The sequence below is a fragment of the Ornithorhynchus anatinus genome, chromosome 1, assembly GCF_004115215.2.
Source record: "Ornithorhynchus anatinus isolate Pmale09 chromosome 1, mOrnAna1.pri.v4, whole genome shotgun sequence".
NCBI lineage: Eukaryota > Metazoa > Chordata > Mammalia > Monotremata > Ornithorhynchidae > Ornithorhynchus > Ornithorhynchus anatinus.
The window spans coordinates 41,766,403-41,783,689 of record NC_041728.1 but is presented as its reverse complement, the minus strand read 5'-3'; the positions used below and the strand labels follow the sequence as shown (position 1 = coordinate 41,783,689).

The following is a 17,287-nucleotide window of genomic DNA, read 5'->3' as shown; positions in this document are numbered from 1 at the left end:
GGGTGTCCGAAGTGAGAAATCAGATAGCAAATATAAAGATCAATGATGACTCAAAATCCACCAATCCACAGCCTCATCTGCTCCTCAGCTATAAGTAGGAGGGAAAAATTGGATCCCAGATTTAGGAATAACTCTAACTGCACTACAAAAATTCAAGTTAGATATAAGGTCGGGAATCCATTCTAATGGGCCTCCAAGGGAGACTGTATATTTCCTTCTCTGGAAGTCTTAAAAATAGGTTTGATTCTCATCTCTCGAGTGTGGTTCTGCAAAATAAATTTGCACTCACAACCATCTTTCTGAAATTCCATTTTATGTTTAAACACTCTGTCAATCAAGCAATCAATCAGTCATAGTTATTGAGTGCTTACTGAGTGCAGAACACTATACTAAGCGCTTGGGAGAATACAATACAACAAGAGAACAGACACATTCCCTGCCCACAGCAAGCTTGCTGTCAATGGACACAATACCCAACCTGATTTCTTTGTGAAAGGCGAACACCTCTATCATAAATTTACCCTCACCCTTCTCTTCTCCCCATTAAATAATCTCACGTCTGTGGGCCTTACCCTTCTGTGGAACTTTCCTTGAATGTTTCAATCATCTCAGCCAGGCAGAGAAAGCACACAGAGGGCAAGATTTAGGCCTGTATTAAAGCAGGACATTAAATTGAGAGGCAGAGGGATAATCATACTAGTAGCCCACCCATCTTCTCCCCGATCACAGGGAGGTCCCTAATTATGGACACCTAATCCATATGAAGAATAAAATTGAAGTGTTTGTTATATCATACTACAATGCTTGGCATTCATTTAACACTGGGGTAGATACAAGATTATCAGATCAGACACAGTCCCTGTCCCACATGGGTGTTGTAGTCTAATGGTGACGGAGAACAGGTATTTAATCCCCATTTTGCAGATGAGGAAACAGAGGCAAATACAAGTTAAATGACTTGTCCAAGATCACATAGCAGGCAAGTAGCAGAGCCAGGATTAGAATCTGGATCATCTGACTCCAGCTCTTACTCTTTCCTGTAGGCCACATTGCTTCTCACTAAGGCTCCTGTCTCTGTAGAGAAGAAGGGAGGCTCCCTTTAGCTTTTGAGACAGGATAGTAGAGATCTCCACATCTGTGCAGATCTGCAGCAGAAGCAAGAGTCGTATCATATCATTAATGTTTCTCCAAGGGCACAGGGTGGGGACAGGTGGAAGATGGACAAAATGGCAGCCAAAATCTAATTCCACTTTTCTCCAACTGAATAACCCATAGAAGCACTGACCTCCCAGGGGAAACTTTAAAATCTTAGGGGCTTAATTTAGGATAAACTAGAACCGTTATCGACCCAGGAATCTAATGACCAGAAAAATGTGTCAGAAGTGAAACACAAACCAGAGTATTCTCACAAGTCTTTCCTGCAAGGTAAAGTGGTCGGTCCACATCACTGGGAAGGTCCTCCACTGAGAGACCTTGGCCCAAAACAGCCAAATGCAGGACCACCAGCCAATATGCAGGAGGTGTGGGAGCAGTGAGGCCTAGAGGAAAGAGAACAGGACGAGGAGCCAGGAGACCTGGGTTCTAATCCCATCTCCACCGCTTATTTGCCTGCTATGAACTTTGCCTCAATTACCTCATCTGTAGCTCATCGTGGGCAGGGAATGTGTCTGCTAATTCTGCTGTAGTGTACTTTCACAAGTGTTTAATACAGCGCTCTCCACATAATAAGGGCTCAATAAATATGATGGATTAATCAATTGATCCATAAAATGGGGATTAAATATCTGTTTTCCCTTCTCCTTAAACTATGAGTCCCATGTCGGGCAAAGACTGTATGTGATCTGATTGTATCTATCCCTGCACTTAGCACAGTCCTGGGAACATAGTAAATACCACCATTGTTATCGTGTGCTTAACTGGCACTAAGCCAGGAGCTGGCAGTGCCCTTTTTTTGTTTATGGTATTTGTTAAGCGCTCATCATGTGCCAGGCATTGTACTAAGTACTGAGTTAGATATAAGTTAATGAGATTGGACACAGTCCCTGTTCCACAAGGGGCTCACGCTCATAATCCCCACTGTACAAATGTGGTAACTGAGGCACAGAGAATTGAAGTGACTTGCCCAAGGTCACATTGCAGACAAATGGTGGAGCTAGGATTAGAACCCAGGTCCTTCTGACTCACAGGCCCGTGCTCTCTCCATAAGACCCTGCCCCTTCTTAAGCCAGAAGCTCCTCAACCAACTTCCACCCTTCCCCGCTGGAGAGCCTGCCATGTCTCCAGGGATCAAGGCTAGAGTTCCAGGAAGCTTTGCAGAACTCGAGTGCTTGCTGCTTTCTCTCATCCTAAACCAGGCACCACTGCTCCTTGCCTGGTGGCAGGGATGGCAGTGGTGGGATCAAAGTAGAGAGCACCAGCCTCACTTCTACCCCTTTCATTTCCACTTGTTTCCTCATCATCATCATCTTCTTCCCCTTTCTACCCACTTTCCCTCCCTTTTTATCCCTCCCCACAGAAGGAGCCATCAAAGCCTTAATCCTGCCCTAGATAGAGGTCCTTAATATAATTCTCTGGCCAAGCCACTGTAACCCACTCCCTAATAATGAAATATTACAGTCTGAACCCTCTCCCCCAATTTCACCCTCCTTCTCTGTGCTTACCAAAGAAAACAAAGCCCTGAGTTACAATGAGCCCCCAATTGTAAGATGAGTAAACTGGGCTAACATTCACCCATGCTAAGAACAAACCCTGTTATGGCTCAATAAGTTCATACCATCTATCTGGAGGTGATAATATGCTATTTGGGAGAGAGAGCCAGGTCACTATTATTAGGCTCCCAAATTATTCATCCTGCACTCACTAAATAGCTAAAAGGCACCATTCAAGGCAATTAAATGCTCCCTTCAAGAAACCTATTCATGATCAAATGCCCAGTTATCCCAGTCATTGAGAGATGAGTCCAGAACAAAAGAGCGAGAGCCCATTAACAAGGTTTAATCGTTTCAATCTGACGGCCCTCTCTAATATGGGGCAGCCATGAGGAACCAGAAAGAAAGGAGGCCAGGAAAGGGAAAATGGGGGAGAGAAGAGGGAAAGAAAGAATCCGGAAGGATATCAAAGATTTTTGATGAATGATTCCATTTGTGACTCAAATTAAATTGATTGATATACATTTGCCATTGCTAAGAAAAGGCGCTGTGGCCCTGTTTAGCCTCCAAATAGGAAATTGAACCAAGGAATCCCAGAAAGCTATAAATCTGTTAGGGGAGAGATGGCAGGCACTGACAGCCTGTATGCAGACCTATTTAAAAGGGAAACAGATTAACTTCCCAAGACCATTACATTAATGTCTCAGGTTTAAACTGCCCTCCTGCTTGGTTTCAGTCTCCTACCCATGACTCTGGTGAGCAGAGGAAGAGAGACTGGCTGGTGGGAGAGCCCCACAATGCCTCCTCTACAGTGTAAGCTTCCTGATTAATAATAGTAATGTTAATAATAATAATTGTTAAACACTTGCTGTGTGCCAAGCACTGTTCTAAGCACTGAGGTAGATACAAGTTAATCAGGTTGGACACAGTACCTGTCCCACAAAGGGATGACACTCTAAATCCCCATTTTACAGAGGAAGTAACTGAGGTACAGAAAAGTGAAGTGACTTGCCCAATGCACAGAGTGGCAGAGTGAGAATTAAAACCCAGGTCCTTCTGACTCCCAGGCCTGTGCTTTATCCACTAAGCCATGCTGCTTCTCTGCCTAGTCCTGCCTCTGACCCAGAACTCCCCCTTCATATCCGAAAGACCATCACTCTCCCCTCCTCTAAAACCTTATTAAAAGCACATCTCCCAGAGGCCTTTCTCAACTCCCTCTCCCTTCTGCATCGCCCTTGCATTCGGATTTTCACTTTAATCACCCTCAGCTGCACAGCACTTATGTACATATCTGTAATTTACATATTTACAGCAATGCCTGTGTCCTCAACTAGACTGTAAGCTCTTTGTGGTCAGGGAATGCATCTAACCATCTCTGTTGTACTCTCCCAAGTGTTTAGTACAGTGCTCTGCACACAGTAAACATTCAGTAAACATGATTGATTGATTGATTGTCTGTAAACCCCTCGTGAGCAGAGAACATGTCAACTAACTCTTATACTGTTCCCTCCCAAGTACTTAGTACTCTGCCATCAATCCATTATATTTATTGAGTGCTCACTGTGTGAAGAGCACTATACTAAGCATTTGGGAGAGTACAGTATTAGACTTGGCAGACACTTTCTCTGCCCATGACAAGTGTGCAGTCAATCAATCAATCAATCAATCAATCAATCAGTGACATGCAGTAAGGGCTCAATAAACACAATTGATTGTTAGTATCCTCTAATACCACTCAGGCCTCCTCTCAACTCCTCCTCTGACCAGGGAATATGTCTGTTTATTGGTGTACTCTCCTAAGTGCTTAATACAGTGCTCTGCACACAGTAAGTGCTCAATAAATACAATTGAATGAATGAATGAATGAACAAATCTGCTGTCCCCTCCCATCTCAATCTTCCCCAACCTCTCTGCTCCTTGAGACCCCAGGGACCCTTTAAAGGTAATCATTTTCTGGTCTGAAATTGAAGTTTATTGTCAGAGAAAAATAGTTTTATCAGCTCTGGCTCCTCACCTTCTTAGACTTAACAGGGCTGGACCCTGCTTGTCCAAAGCCAGACTCAGTCCTGACCCTTTATTCCTGCTGCTCAGGATGTTTTGATAGAGAGGCATTTACCTTATGGAAAGAACGTGGGTCTGGGAGTTCGAGGACCTGGCTTCTAATCCCAGCTCTGACACTTGTCTGCTGTGTTACCTTCAGCAAGTCATTTAACTCCTCTGGGCTTCAGTTTCCTCCTCTGTAAAATGAGGATTCCACATCTCTTCTCACTCCTTCTCTTCTCCTTCTCCGTGTCCGACCTGTTGATCTTTACCTACCCCAATGCTTGGCACAGGGCTTGGCACATAGTAAAACCTTAACACAGCCTATAATTATTATTAATAAGTGGTCCTCACCTCTCCTCAGCCTCCTCCTTAACATGCAGACTTCCTGTGCATTCAATTCTTGAAAGTGCATCCAATCACCTACCTTCTAGTCCCCCAGTCTTCCAGTTCATTCTCTTTAGGGCACAGACAAGTAAACCAGGCTATTTTGGACTTAAACCCAAAATGAATAGGCCTTTAGGCTCAGTTTCCCTTAGGCATGTTTCCTAGTTTCCTAGTTTCCCTCACTAGCTAGTTCATTCCATTTGACAGTTCGTTCCTGATGCAGTGTCACTATCATCTCAGAGTCGCACCTGGAGAGTTTCCAGTAATCTACCAGTCTCGGCTATGGGAGGAAGAATCAAGCAGAGGTATACCCATTCCATTCCTAGATTGGGCAGTGGCTAGCAAGTGGAAGGCAATCTGTTACAAGTCAAAACTCACCTATGCTGGGCAGCAGTGGCATGAGAGACAAGTGTGGAGACTCAAATTTACTGCATAGAAGAAGAAAAGGGTAAACCACTTCCATATTTTTACCAAGAAAACGCTATGGATACACTACCAAAATGATTGCAGGTGGAAGTGGGGGTTTCTGGGAGAGAGGTGTCCATGCCACCACTATGGGTCAGAGACCACTGGAGACAACTCGATGGCATAAGACAAGATAAGACAAGACAAGCAGTGGTTACTTCCTGAAGCAGTGAAGTCACTGACACCCCCTCCCTCTATCCCTGAGGCTGGCTTTCATCTCTAATTCTTCACACCAGCATCCAGTAGATCCACTGTGACAATCTGAACATCCTGCCAGGGGCAAAAGGAATCTTGACTGTTACAATTAGATGTCACCCAAACACTGAGATTGAGGCAGAAACTTCCACTGTAGAAGAGTTATTCTGTTATCATTTTGCTAAACTAAAAGAAGACTCAGGGGCTTAAGGACCCAGATTATAGGGGAACAATCTCTATGGAGCTCTAGAGAAGCACACAACATTTATGTGAAGAAGAATAATTGTGTTTTTTCTCAAGTACTTGTGTCTAGCACAGCACTATGCTAGGTGCAATATAATCAGATCAGACAGTCCCTGTCCCACAGTGGGCTCAAAGAAAAAGGGGATGGGGGCAGGGAAAACAGGTATTTATTGTCCAATTTACAGATGAGAAAACTAAGGCACAGACAAGTTAAGAGACTTGTCCGAGATCACACAGCAGACAGTAGCACAACTGTATTGAAACTCAAGCACGGGCTTTGGAGTCAGAGGTCATGGGTTCGAACCCCAGCTCTACCACTTGTCAGCTGTGTGACTTTGGGCAAGTCACTTAACTTCTCGGTGCCTCAGTTCCCTCATCTGTAAAATGGAGATTAAGACTGTGAGCCCCACGTGGGACAACCTGATTCCCCTGTGTCTATCCCAGCGCTTAGAACAGTGCTCGGCACATAGTAAGCGCTCAACAAATACCAACATTATTATTATTATTAAGTCTCCTACCTCCCAGTTTTGTACCTTTTCCACTAGGCAATGACACATGAAGTATACTTCATGTGTCTTGGGCCATGTAATGATGAGAGATTTTATCAAATTGTTTTTATTCCAAGGAGACAGGGTTAAATCCTTTCTACTTAAAAGAGGCCACTTCATGCCACTCGTCCTGGGAAACCTCCCAGCAGTGGCCAACTAGATGAATGCTCTGTGTGCCCAGAAATCATGCAGGCTGTTTCTTTGCCTGTCTTCTTGTCCAGAAGCACACCCCCTTCACAACTGTACTACACTTTCTCTGAGGCTTCACAGACTCAGAGTGGGGATATTGTGAGAAGAATATGAGAGTTTGAATTAGCCTGGTTTAGGGTGGCCAGTCACCTCATTTTATGCCAGAAAGTCCAGGTTTCAGCTGGTCTTCACCTACCAAATAATAATTATTATTATTATGGAACTTGCTAAGTGCTTATTATGTACCAAGCACTGTTCTAAGCTCTGGGGTAGATACAAGTCAATCAGTTGGAAACAGTCCCTGTCCCACAAGAGGCTCACAATATTAATCCCCATTTTACAGATGAGGTAACTGAGGCCCAGAGAAGTTGAGTGACTTGCTTAAGGTCACACAGCAGCCAAGTGGCAGAGCTGGGATTAGAACCCAGGTCCTTCTGACTCCCAGGCCCACGCTCTATCCACTAAGCCATACTCCAGGATGCTTAAGCCTCTCTCAGAGTTGTACCTGGAGAGTTTCCAGTACTCTACCAGTCTTGATTATGGGAGGAAGAGTCAAGCATAGGCATACTTATTTCATTCCTAGCTTGGGCAGTGGCTATCGAATGCAAGGCAATCTGCTACAAGACAAAAGCCACCTGTGCTGGGCAGCAGTGGCATGAGAGAGAGTCAAGAGTGGAGACTCAAGTTTACTGTGCAGAAGGAAGCAATGGTAAACCACTTCTGTACTTTTACCAAGAAAACTCTATGGATACACTACCAGAACAATTGCAGATGGAGGTGGGGCGTTCTCATGGGGTCGCTATGGGTCGGAGGCAACTAGGCAGCAAAAGACAAGGATGCTTAAGGCAGCAGACACCTTTATGGCCGGCATTATTTTTTCATCCAGGATCTAGTTGCCTTCTGTTGAGGCTCCTGGCAACAAGCCCTGGAACTGAGACAAGGCAGCCGTGTTCATAGGGTTCTGTATCAAATCATGAGGGGTCGGGGTCCCCCAGCGAAATAGTCTAGTTTGAGGCTGAATTGGCAAATTTTTGCAAAATGGTGCACGTGACATCATCCCGTTAATGGCATGCCTGGCATAACTCTCATGACATCCTGGGTCTGTGAGGGCCACCAGTGCCCACAGTAGTCTGGGCACATGTCATAAGGTCAACCCCCAGCATGTACATAGGGAGGGGGAAGTTTTGCAAAAGTCTGATGCTTCAGTGCGCCCCTTCACTCCCCAAATTTACCCGACCTTGATCCACCTGAGGGGCTCTAGGGAAATATAACTTTTCTCAGCCCAGCACACTCCTAATTGTACAAACTACTCCTTGCCACACTACAGACAGTATTTATCACCTAGAAAGGGCCCAGGTTTAAAAGTCAGATGGCGTGGGTTTCACTGGGTGTTTGACCACTGACTTTGTCATTTTAGGAACGTCAACTTACAATTTCCTGCCTTGGGTGCCCCTATGAAGATTGGGAATAAATCCTGGTAGCAAACATAAAAGTTTGGGGTGTTCCTGCCTTGTGGGACCTTGAATTAGCTTAGAGTATCAGGCTGATGTAGTTATTCACCACATTCCTACTCTAGCCAGTCAGTCAATCGCATTTATTGAGCACTTACTGTGTGGCGAGTACTATACTAAGAGCTGGGGGAGGTACAACGTAACAACATAAGAAACATATATCCTGCCCACAACGAGCTTACAGGAAAACCCACAAAAATAACTGATTTGCCTTCCGTAGGAAGGAGGGCTCCCTCAACTAATCCATTAAGAAAAATCTACCTCAAACAGAAAGAGTCCAGGCCTGGGAGTCAGAGGACTAGGGTTCTAATTCCAGCTCTCCCATTACTTGTTGTGTGACATTTGGCAAGTCTTCTATGTGTCTCAGTTCCTTCATCTGCAAAATAGGGATTCAATACCTATTCACCTCCTACTTAGACTGTGAGCTCCAGGTAGGTAGGAACTGTGTCTGACCTGATTAACTTGAATCTAGCCCAGCATTTAGAATGGTGCTTGACAGATAGTAAGCACTTAAAAATACCACAATTATTATATTTCTATTCTATTTCTTCTTTGTATCTTTAATTTATTTTAGTGCCCATCTTCTTCACTAGATCCTTGGGGACAGGTCTCCTATTTATTCACTCTATTATACTCAAGTAGGTGCTTATTGTGATGTTCTGCACTGGGAGAGGCTGGAGGAAGGGAAACCAGTGAAAAGACTAATACAATATTCTAGCTGTGATCCTGAGCTTGTATCGTGGTGATAGCTGATCAATGATCAATGATCAAATCTGTGAGCTAAAGGACTAGAATGATGAGAAGCAGAGAGAGAGACAGAATGTGAAGAGCTATGATGTAAATAATGATGGTATAGCTTTGGAGTCTGCTACAGAAGAAAAAACACTTAGGAAATGTACTGTACCTTCTGAAATCACATCTCCTGCAGGAGGCCTTTCCCTCTAAATTTCTACTCTCTCCAGGTTATACTCCCCAAATGCCATTTCAACATTTCTGCCACTCACAAGTCCTTAAGAGTTCTCAATTTCCTATTGTCTTTATGTTTGTATCTTACCTACCTGATTAGTTAAGCATCAACTCAAGTACATATCCCCTTTTCCGTCTTTCTCGATTTAATTTATTTTTGTGTACATCTCCCCAAATTAGACCATAAGGTTCTTGAGAAAAGGAATCTTGTCTATTTCTTCTCTTGTACTAATTCTATTGTACTCTCCACTGTGCTTAGTTGAGAGTTTTGCACACAGTAAACACTACTGACTGTCTGACTGTCCTAAAAAGTAAAAGGAGACTCCCATCAACCCAGTTTCTATCAGTTGACATTTGAACATTTTGGACTCTTTCTCTTCATGTCAACAGGGGAGAATCTGTAATTTCTCCCAACCCTTCTGGGGATGAAGTCTTAAAAAGCTCAGTTTCATCAATTGGAGGAAAGATACTGAACTTAGATGTCAAATCTCCCCAGGAAGACCCATCATTCCTCCTACCTTGAGTTAGGCTCACAAATAGGGGTTCATGCAGAATATTTCCTCTCTGCAAATGGTTCACTCAGGGGTTTCCTTTTCAGCACTTTCATCAACACAAGCACAGCAGGAATACTAATGATGCTGATGAGAGAGGGCTAGTGACCGCAGTTCATTGTGGGCAGGGAACATATCTACCAAGTCCTTTGTACTGCACTCCCCCAAGAACTTAGTAGAGTGCTCTGCACACAGTAATTGTTCAATTAATACCTCTAATTGACTGATCAACCACAAACTACTGGTCTTACAATCAATTCCTTTGCACACATGCTTAGCTCTGACATCTCAGGACCAAGGCTCATCCATCATTCTGGTCCAGAGACTCCATCATGCATGAGTAAGTCACCAAGGAATTGTCAAGCTTCTCTCTCTGTCAGACATAGGTCACTGCTGGGCTGAGTTGGACCAAAGTCAAGTGAAATAGGAGAGTGGACAGCCTATTGCTGCTGGAGTGTATCTGCTGCTGCAGCTCTCTGTGCCCCTCCACTTACCTACCAACATCCTTGTGCTCTCTGGGGGCTCTGGGATGGGGAGTGGGATACCTGAGGTGTTCAGTGATGGCTCCGAATAGACTTGGAACCTCTAAGCCTTGAATAAATATCGACTGGTTCCATGATTCAGAGGGTGACTGCTCTGGGCTGCTCACTTTATGGAGAAAGGAAAACTTCCAACCACAATGCTGAGAAGTCATAATAATAATAATAATAATAATAATAATGGCATTTTTAAGGGCTTACTATGTACCAGACACATGAATCTCTAGATTATGAGCTCACTGTGGACAGGGAATAAGTCTGTTTGTTGTTACTGTTCTCTCCCAAGTGCTTAGTACAGTCCTTTGCACACAGTAAGCACTCAATAAATATGCATAAATGAATGTTCTAAGCACCAGGGTAGATACAAGATAACTGGATTGGATGCAGTCCTGTTCTATAGTGGGCTCACGGTCTTAGTCTCCATTTTCCTGATGAGGTAACTGAGGCCTAGAGATGTGAAGTCACTTGCCTGAGGTCACACAGCAGATTCAATTGTCTGGCACATAGTAAGCACTTAACAAATGTCACAATCATTATTATTATTATTATGACTTCTCAGTGCTGTGGCTGGAGGTTTTTCTTTCCCCATCAAGTAGGTAGCCCAGAGCTGTCATCTCTTTGAATCACAGAACCAACCAACCAACTGGCATTAGAACCCAGGTCCTTCTGATTCCTAAGTCCATGCTCTATCCACTAAACCATGCTGCTTCCCACAGTCAGCAATAGGTTTCACTGCCTCATGAAACACTACCCTCTACCTCTTTCCTTAGCATCTTCCTCTTCCTTCCCCTAACATAAGCTACTTCATTTAAAAAAAGCATCATTTTTGATACTTCCAACTGAAGCTCATATTTTTCCCTATTTGTTTGTGTCTCCACACCCATTCTCCATCTCACTTGAAATCTGTGCTGAAAATATCTTTCTCCCTCTCCTAGACCTCTGCACAACTGTTGTCCTCTTATTATTTAACTCTCTAACTGCATTTCACACTCCATAGAACAACCAGTTTGTGTTGGGAAAAAAACTGCCCACAGGAGAAAGCAACATCCCACTTTATCATTATTTAAACCACAATTTACAAACCCCCTCACAAGGAAAAGAAAGGGCTGGGTGGGGGGGGGGGAAGAAAAAGGGGGATAGGGGAGCTACAGAGAAAGTTTTCTTAGGATGAAAATGATTCCATTACCCATTTCCCAGCTCCATGATCTCCATCATCTGGGAGGTTGGAGAAGTAAACAAGTGAGAATACACAGGCTGTTCCACATGTCCCATACCAATCAGCTGTGGTAAGAGACAGAGCAAGTCTAGGGGGTTTGGGGTGTGACCTCTTGGTCTCCAAACTGGCTAGCCAAGTGGGATGGGAGTTCACTCAGCTCTTCACCATACTACCTTGCTGTGCTGTTTGGTACTCAAAAGAGAAGCCGGTGGTGGGGTGATTAGAGAACCCTGAATTGCTGCAATCAAGAAAGGACCTTTTTTTCCCCCAAGAAAAATCTTTGAGAGCAAAATAAGATAAAAGAGGCAAAAGATACATAACAGCAAACTTCATTCCTATCGCTTCAAACAGAGCAGTGATATCCCAGGACAGTGATGTTCAACTGAGGGTCCTTGTGACACCAGAGTAAGAATCCAGGGAGGATGGAGATTTGGGGATATAGTGTGGAGCAAGTGAAAGACCCAGACAAGGTTTATCGTTCTGTTAAAGCCACAAAATTATGGCTGCAATTTATGGAACCATTACACCGTGCAAGAAATACACTTTGGATAAAGATAACCAAAATCAAACAATTCAAGAGAAACAACTATTGGAAGAGACAAAGGATTTGACTCTAAAGCTATCATGCTGGGCTGGAAGACATTACTCAGGAAAAAAATCAATGCTTACACGAGGAAATAGTACTTATGCCACTTTGCTTTTTGCAACTCCTACCAGCTAAGGACCCAAAGCATTTTACACTCAGTTTAGTCATTAGTCTTTACAGCCTTCTAGCAAAGGAGGTGAGCCTCACCTACTCCTGAGTACAAGGGGCCAAATTTCCCACTGTGTCCTAAACGCAAATAATTCTGGGTCACAAATCAGGGTTAAAGCCATAATGGGGATCAGATAAAACTGTCGTTGATGACTTGAACTTTAGTCAAGCCATTTCTTTTTGAAATAGTTGGATTAACTTGTTCTTTAGCGTTTTTTATGAGTGAATTCCAGCTGCAACCCAGAAAACAACAGCCAAAATTCAGGAAGAAAAAAAAGATGATTCTTGGATTCAAACCCTCCAACCAGGTTGAGACTGAGAAGATGAATGAAAATTGCTTTTGATCTTGTCTTCTTTAAATTACAACTTGACCAAAAATTAAACTTTTTGAGGCACTATAACAGCATGAAATACCTTCATGTATTTGCAGATGTGAAAAGATTTCCTAGTCTCCTTTGGTTTGCTGGTCCCTCAGACTGAATTTGTAAATCAAGCCACTGTGGAAGTTTTCTGATGCAAATAGAAGTACCCTACCTACTTGCACTTCAAAATGAAATGACTCTCTTTCTTCCAGGTTACTTAAAGGAAAGTCAACTCTACTGACATAGTACCCAAACAGCCCAGAGATGCTAACTCTTCCATTCAGTTCAGTTAGTGATATCAGAATTAGTATGATTATGACATCACAATGCTTCACCTAGCAATCAGCGGTGATTGTGACATCCTATGAATCAAACAATGGCATTTACTGAGCACTTAGTGTACTGAGTACAAAGCATAAGTAGATATAACCCCTGCTTCAGAGTCTTATAATCTTGCGGGGCACAGTGGGGGAGAGACAGACATTTAAATAAATTACAGGTAAAGGAAGACACCAAATATAAAGATATGAACATAAACGCTGTGGGGCTGGGTTGAACATACGAGTATTTTGTGGGTACAGATTTGAGTGTAGACATGAAACAGAAGGGTGGGGAGATGAGGGATTAGTCAGGGAAGGTTTCCTGGAGGAAACATAATTTTAGTGGGGCTTTGATGATGGAGAGAGTGGTGGTCTGTCAGAGTGAAGGGAGAGGCAGTTCCAGGTAAGAGGGAGGGAGAGAGCAAGGGGTCAACAGTGAGAGAAATGAGATTAAAGCCCAGTATGTTGGTATTAGAAGAGCGAACTGTCCTGATGGGTTGTGGCAGAGAAACGAGTATAGGTATGGGGGAGAGAGCTGATTAAGTGTCTTAAAAGCCAATGTTGAGTCTGCTTCATGAGGAGATGAATGATGATGATAATAACTATAATGGTAATAATAATAATAATGGTATTTATTAAGCTCTTACCATGTGTCAAGCACTGCTGGAGAATTCTGAGAAGTGAAAAAATATGCAAAATGATGTATGAGAAAAATAATCCAGGCAGCGGTGTGAAATATGGACTGAAGCGATAGGAAGTATAAGGTCAGCAAGGAGGCCAATGCGGTACTCTAGATGGGATATGATAAGTGCTTGGACCACAGTGGTAGACGTTTGGATGGAGATGAAGGGGCAGATTTTGGAGATGTTGTGAAGGCAGAACTGATTGGATTTGGTGACTATCTGAATATGAGAAATGAATCATTGGTAATGCCAAGGTTACAGGCTTGTGGAACGGAAAGAATGGCGGCGTTATCGCTACTGATGGAAGTTGGTGGGAAGATAAGTTCGTTGAAATATCAGCTGGTAACCATCCGAAGAAACAGCCATAACTTTGGAAGAAAAAATGGGTAAAAGACACTTGCCAAAGAAACTGTGTCCCCAGATGTATAGATAAGAGTCCTTAAACTGTTAGTCATAGGTTAACTGTTAGCCTGGCTGTTAGCCTGTGACTAGGTGGTGAATAACCTGTCAAGACTCAGCAGTGGAAACAGAAAGAGGGCAGGGCAAAAAATCTCCAGACTGAATCAGAAAAGAGAAGGGTATGAAGAGAGCAAATGTGTGGTAATTCCGCAGCATCAGTCCAGGAAAGCAGGAAGTCTCCTGATTGCCTCAAGAAGAAGGAGAGTGTAGAAGAAGGAGAGAGTACAAGGGAAGTAGCATAGAAGGAAGAAGGTGAGAGGGCACACAACAAGGAATAATAATAATAATAATTATGGTGTTTGTTAAGCACTTACTATGCGCTAGGCAGTATACTAAGTCCTGGGGTGTACAGGCAAATCGGGTTGGACACAGTCCCTTGTTCCATGTTGGGCTCACAGTTTCAATCCCAATTTCACAGATGAGGTAACTGGGGCACAGAAAAGTAAAGTGACTTGACCAAGGTCACCCAGCAGACAAGGGGCAGAGCCAGAATTAGAACCCATGACATTCTGACTCCCAGGTCCTTGCTCTATCAGCTATGCCATGCTGCTCCTCAGAATGAGAACTGCTGCAGCAGCCCAAGGAGACAAGGAATATTAACAGGACAATAACTAGGTTTCAGGGGTCTTTCTTTTCACTGTTGCAGTGTGGCCTAGTGTAAAAAGCACAGGCCTAAGAGTCAGGAGACCTGGGTTCTAATTCTGCCTCTGTCACTTTACTGCTGGGTGATCTTGGGACTCATTTAACTACTCTGTGCCTCAGTTTCCTCATGCATAAAATGGGGGTTCAACGCCTATGCTCCCTCCTATTTAAACTGTGAGCTACTGTTCGACAGGGACTGGGTCTGGCCTGATTATTTTCTATCAACCTCAGCATTTAGTACAGTACGCCCGAGAGGGCAAGAAAGAGGCCTGAGAGGGCAGGAAAGAAGGCCCAAGGGAGTGGGAAAGAGGGCCTACGAATGAGGGAAAGAGGGACTGAGAGGGTGGAAAAGACTGTATATAGGAAGAGCGTAACAAAATTAGTTATTATTTAATGGACAGGCTAGAACAGGCTCTCCCTGAGGGAGAGGGAATAAAGCACACTGCCTGTAGCGGATGACTCTGACAGGAGATTGAAAGCTGCTCAGATTTACCCGTGACGACAACCATATGAGCCTCCAAAACCTGCCAGTCTCACCTTCACAACATCTCCAAGATCCACCCTTTCCTCTCCATCTCAACTGCTACCTTGTGGGTACAATCTGTCATCCTGTCCCAACTGGATTACTGTATCAGCATCTTTTCTCATCTCCCATCCTCCTGTCTCTCCCTGCTTCAGTCTATACTTCATGCTGGTGAATCTCCAGTGGTTGTCTATCAACCTTCGCATGAAGCAGAAACTTCTCATTACTGCCTTCAAAGCTCTCCTTACCCCCTCCTACCTCAACTCCCTTCTCTTCTTCTACAGCCCAGCCTGCACACTCCGCTCCTCTGTCGCTAACCTCCTCACTGTGCCTCGTTCTCGCCTGTCCTGCAGTTGACATCTGGCCCACATCCTACCTCTGGCCTGGACTGCCCTCCCTCCTCACATCAGCCAAACTAGCTCTCTTCCCTTCTTCAAACCCCTACTGAGAGCTCATCTCCTCCAGGAGGTCTTCCCAGATTGGGTCCCCCCTTTTATCTGCTCCTCCTCCCCGCTCCATTGCCCCAACTCCCTCCCTCTGTTCTACCCCCCTCCCCGCCCCACAATACTTGTGCATATAAGTACATATTTATTATTCTATTCATTTTATTAATGATGCTTATATATCTATAGTTCTACTTTCCCCTTCCCTTGTTATGAAAACAGATGCCCTCAGCTCTGCCTTATCCACCAACCATGCCTCTCTCATGGTCCTCTCCCTTTGTTGTTCTTGACCAACCCTGGGTCACCCTCACAGTTGGCTTCTTACTGTGAAGTGAGGCACGGCCATGAGTTGGGAGTAGTGAGAAAGAGGGCTGGAGGAGGTGAGGAGGAAGGAAAGAGGGAAAGGAGTAAAGGGCCAGAGAAGATGAGGGGAAGAGGGCCAGAAAAGGCAAGGTAAAGATGGCCAGTGAAGGGAAGGGAGAGAGGGCCAGCAAAGGTGAAGGATAGAGAGGCAGTGAAGGTGAGGAAAGGAGGGCCAGAGATAGGGGAGAGCAGGCCAGAGAGGATGGGAGAGGGGCCCAGAGAGGGCAGAAGAGACAGCCTGAGAGGGCAGGAGAGAATGTGGGAGCGTAGACCAGAGCAGTCAGGAGAGAAGGCCCAAGAGTGTGGGCAAGAACGCCCGAGAGGGGAAGAAAGAGGTCTGAGAGGGCAGGAAAGAAGGCCCCAGGGAGTGGGAAAGAGGACCTGAGAATGAGGGAAAGAGGGACTGAGAGGGTGGAAAAGACTGTCAGAGAGCGGGGGAAAGAAGGTCAGTAGTGGGGAAAGAGGGTCAGTGGTTGTGGGGAAGGGAACTAGAGGGGGAAATAGGGGACCACAATGGGATAATGGGGCCAGAGGGAGAAAGGGGGGCAGAGGGGAGAAAGGGGGCCAGAGTTGGGGGAAAGGGAGCCAGAGGGCGGGGAAGGAGGCTAGAGGTGGTGAAAAAGTCCAGATCGGAGTGGAGGGGGAGAGGGAGGAAAGAAGCCAGGCGGGGATGGGGAGAAAAGAGGCCAGAGAGGGAGAAAGAGGTCAGAAGGGAAAAAAAACACCATGCATGAGGTGAAGAAAGATGCACACAGCAGGCCAGAGTGTATGCTCCCTTACTTCCACCTCTTCCCTGGTAATCACCATCACTGTTGTTCATCTGAGAACTGTGCATGGCATTTAAGAAGGGACAGAGGGAGACACTTGGATGAGGAGGGGAGGACAGAAGCGGAAGGGTGTACTGGAGCTATCCCCACCACTGTCCATGGTAAAGGCTGACAGAGGGAGCTCAGAGGAATCTCTCTGGCTCCTGTGCCTGCGGAGTAAAATGTTCTGCTTGAGCACTAAGCAGCAGCTATTGAAAACTGTTCCGGTTTAATGGAGGCAGGGATGAGGGGAGGAATGCAAAAAACATTGTATATACTCTTCATCCGGATTCTCTGTGCATGGACAGAACAAAGCAATCTCTCTTTCTCTCCCCACACCCTCTCTCTCATATTAAAAAAAAAAACAAAACAGCTTTTCTATCCAGACTGACTTTAGCCTGCACACTTGATAAGGTTCCATAGATCAATGCTTC

The 17,287-nt window shown here is 44.7% G+C and overlaps 1 protein-coding gene and 1 non-coding gene across 2 annotated transcripts in view; one reads left to right on the top strand and one right to left on the bottom strand.

Annotated features, from left to right (window-relative positions):
- The window catches only part of NRXN3 (neurexin 3), a 1,784,727-nt gene that overhangs the window by 1,440,694 nt on the left and 326,746 nt on the right, over nt 1–17,287 (bottom strand).
- On the top strand, nt 5,306–5,443 carry LOC114816647. The gene has a single exon (XR_003764445.1). It is a non-coding gene; the product is annotated as a small nucleolar RNA SNORA7 (small nucleolar RNA).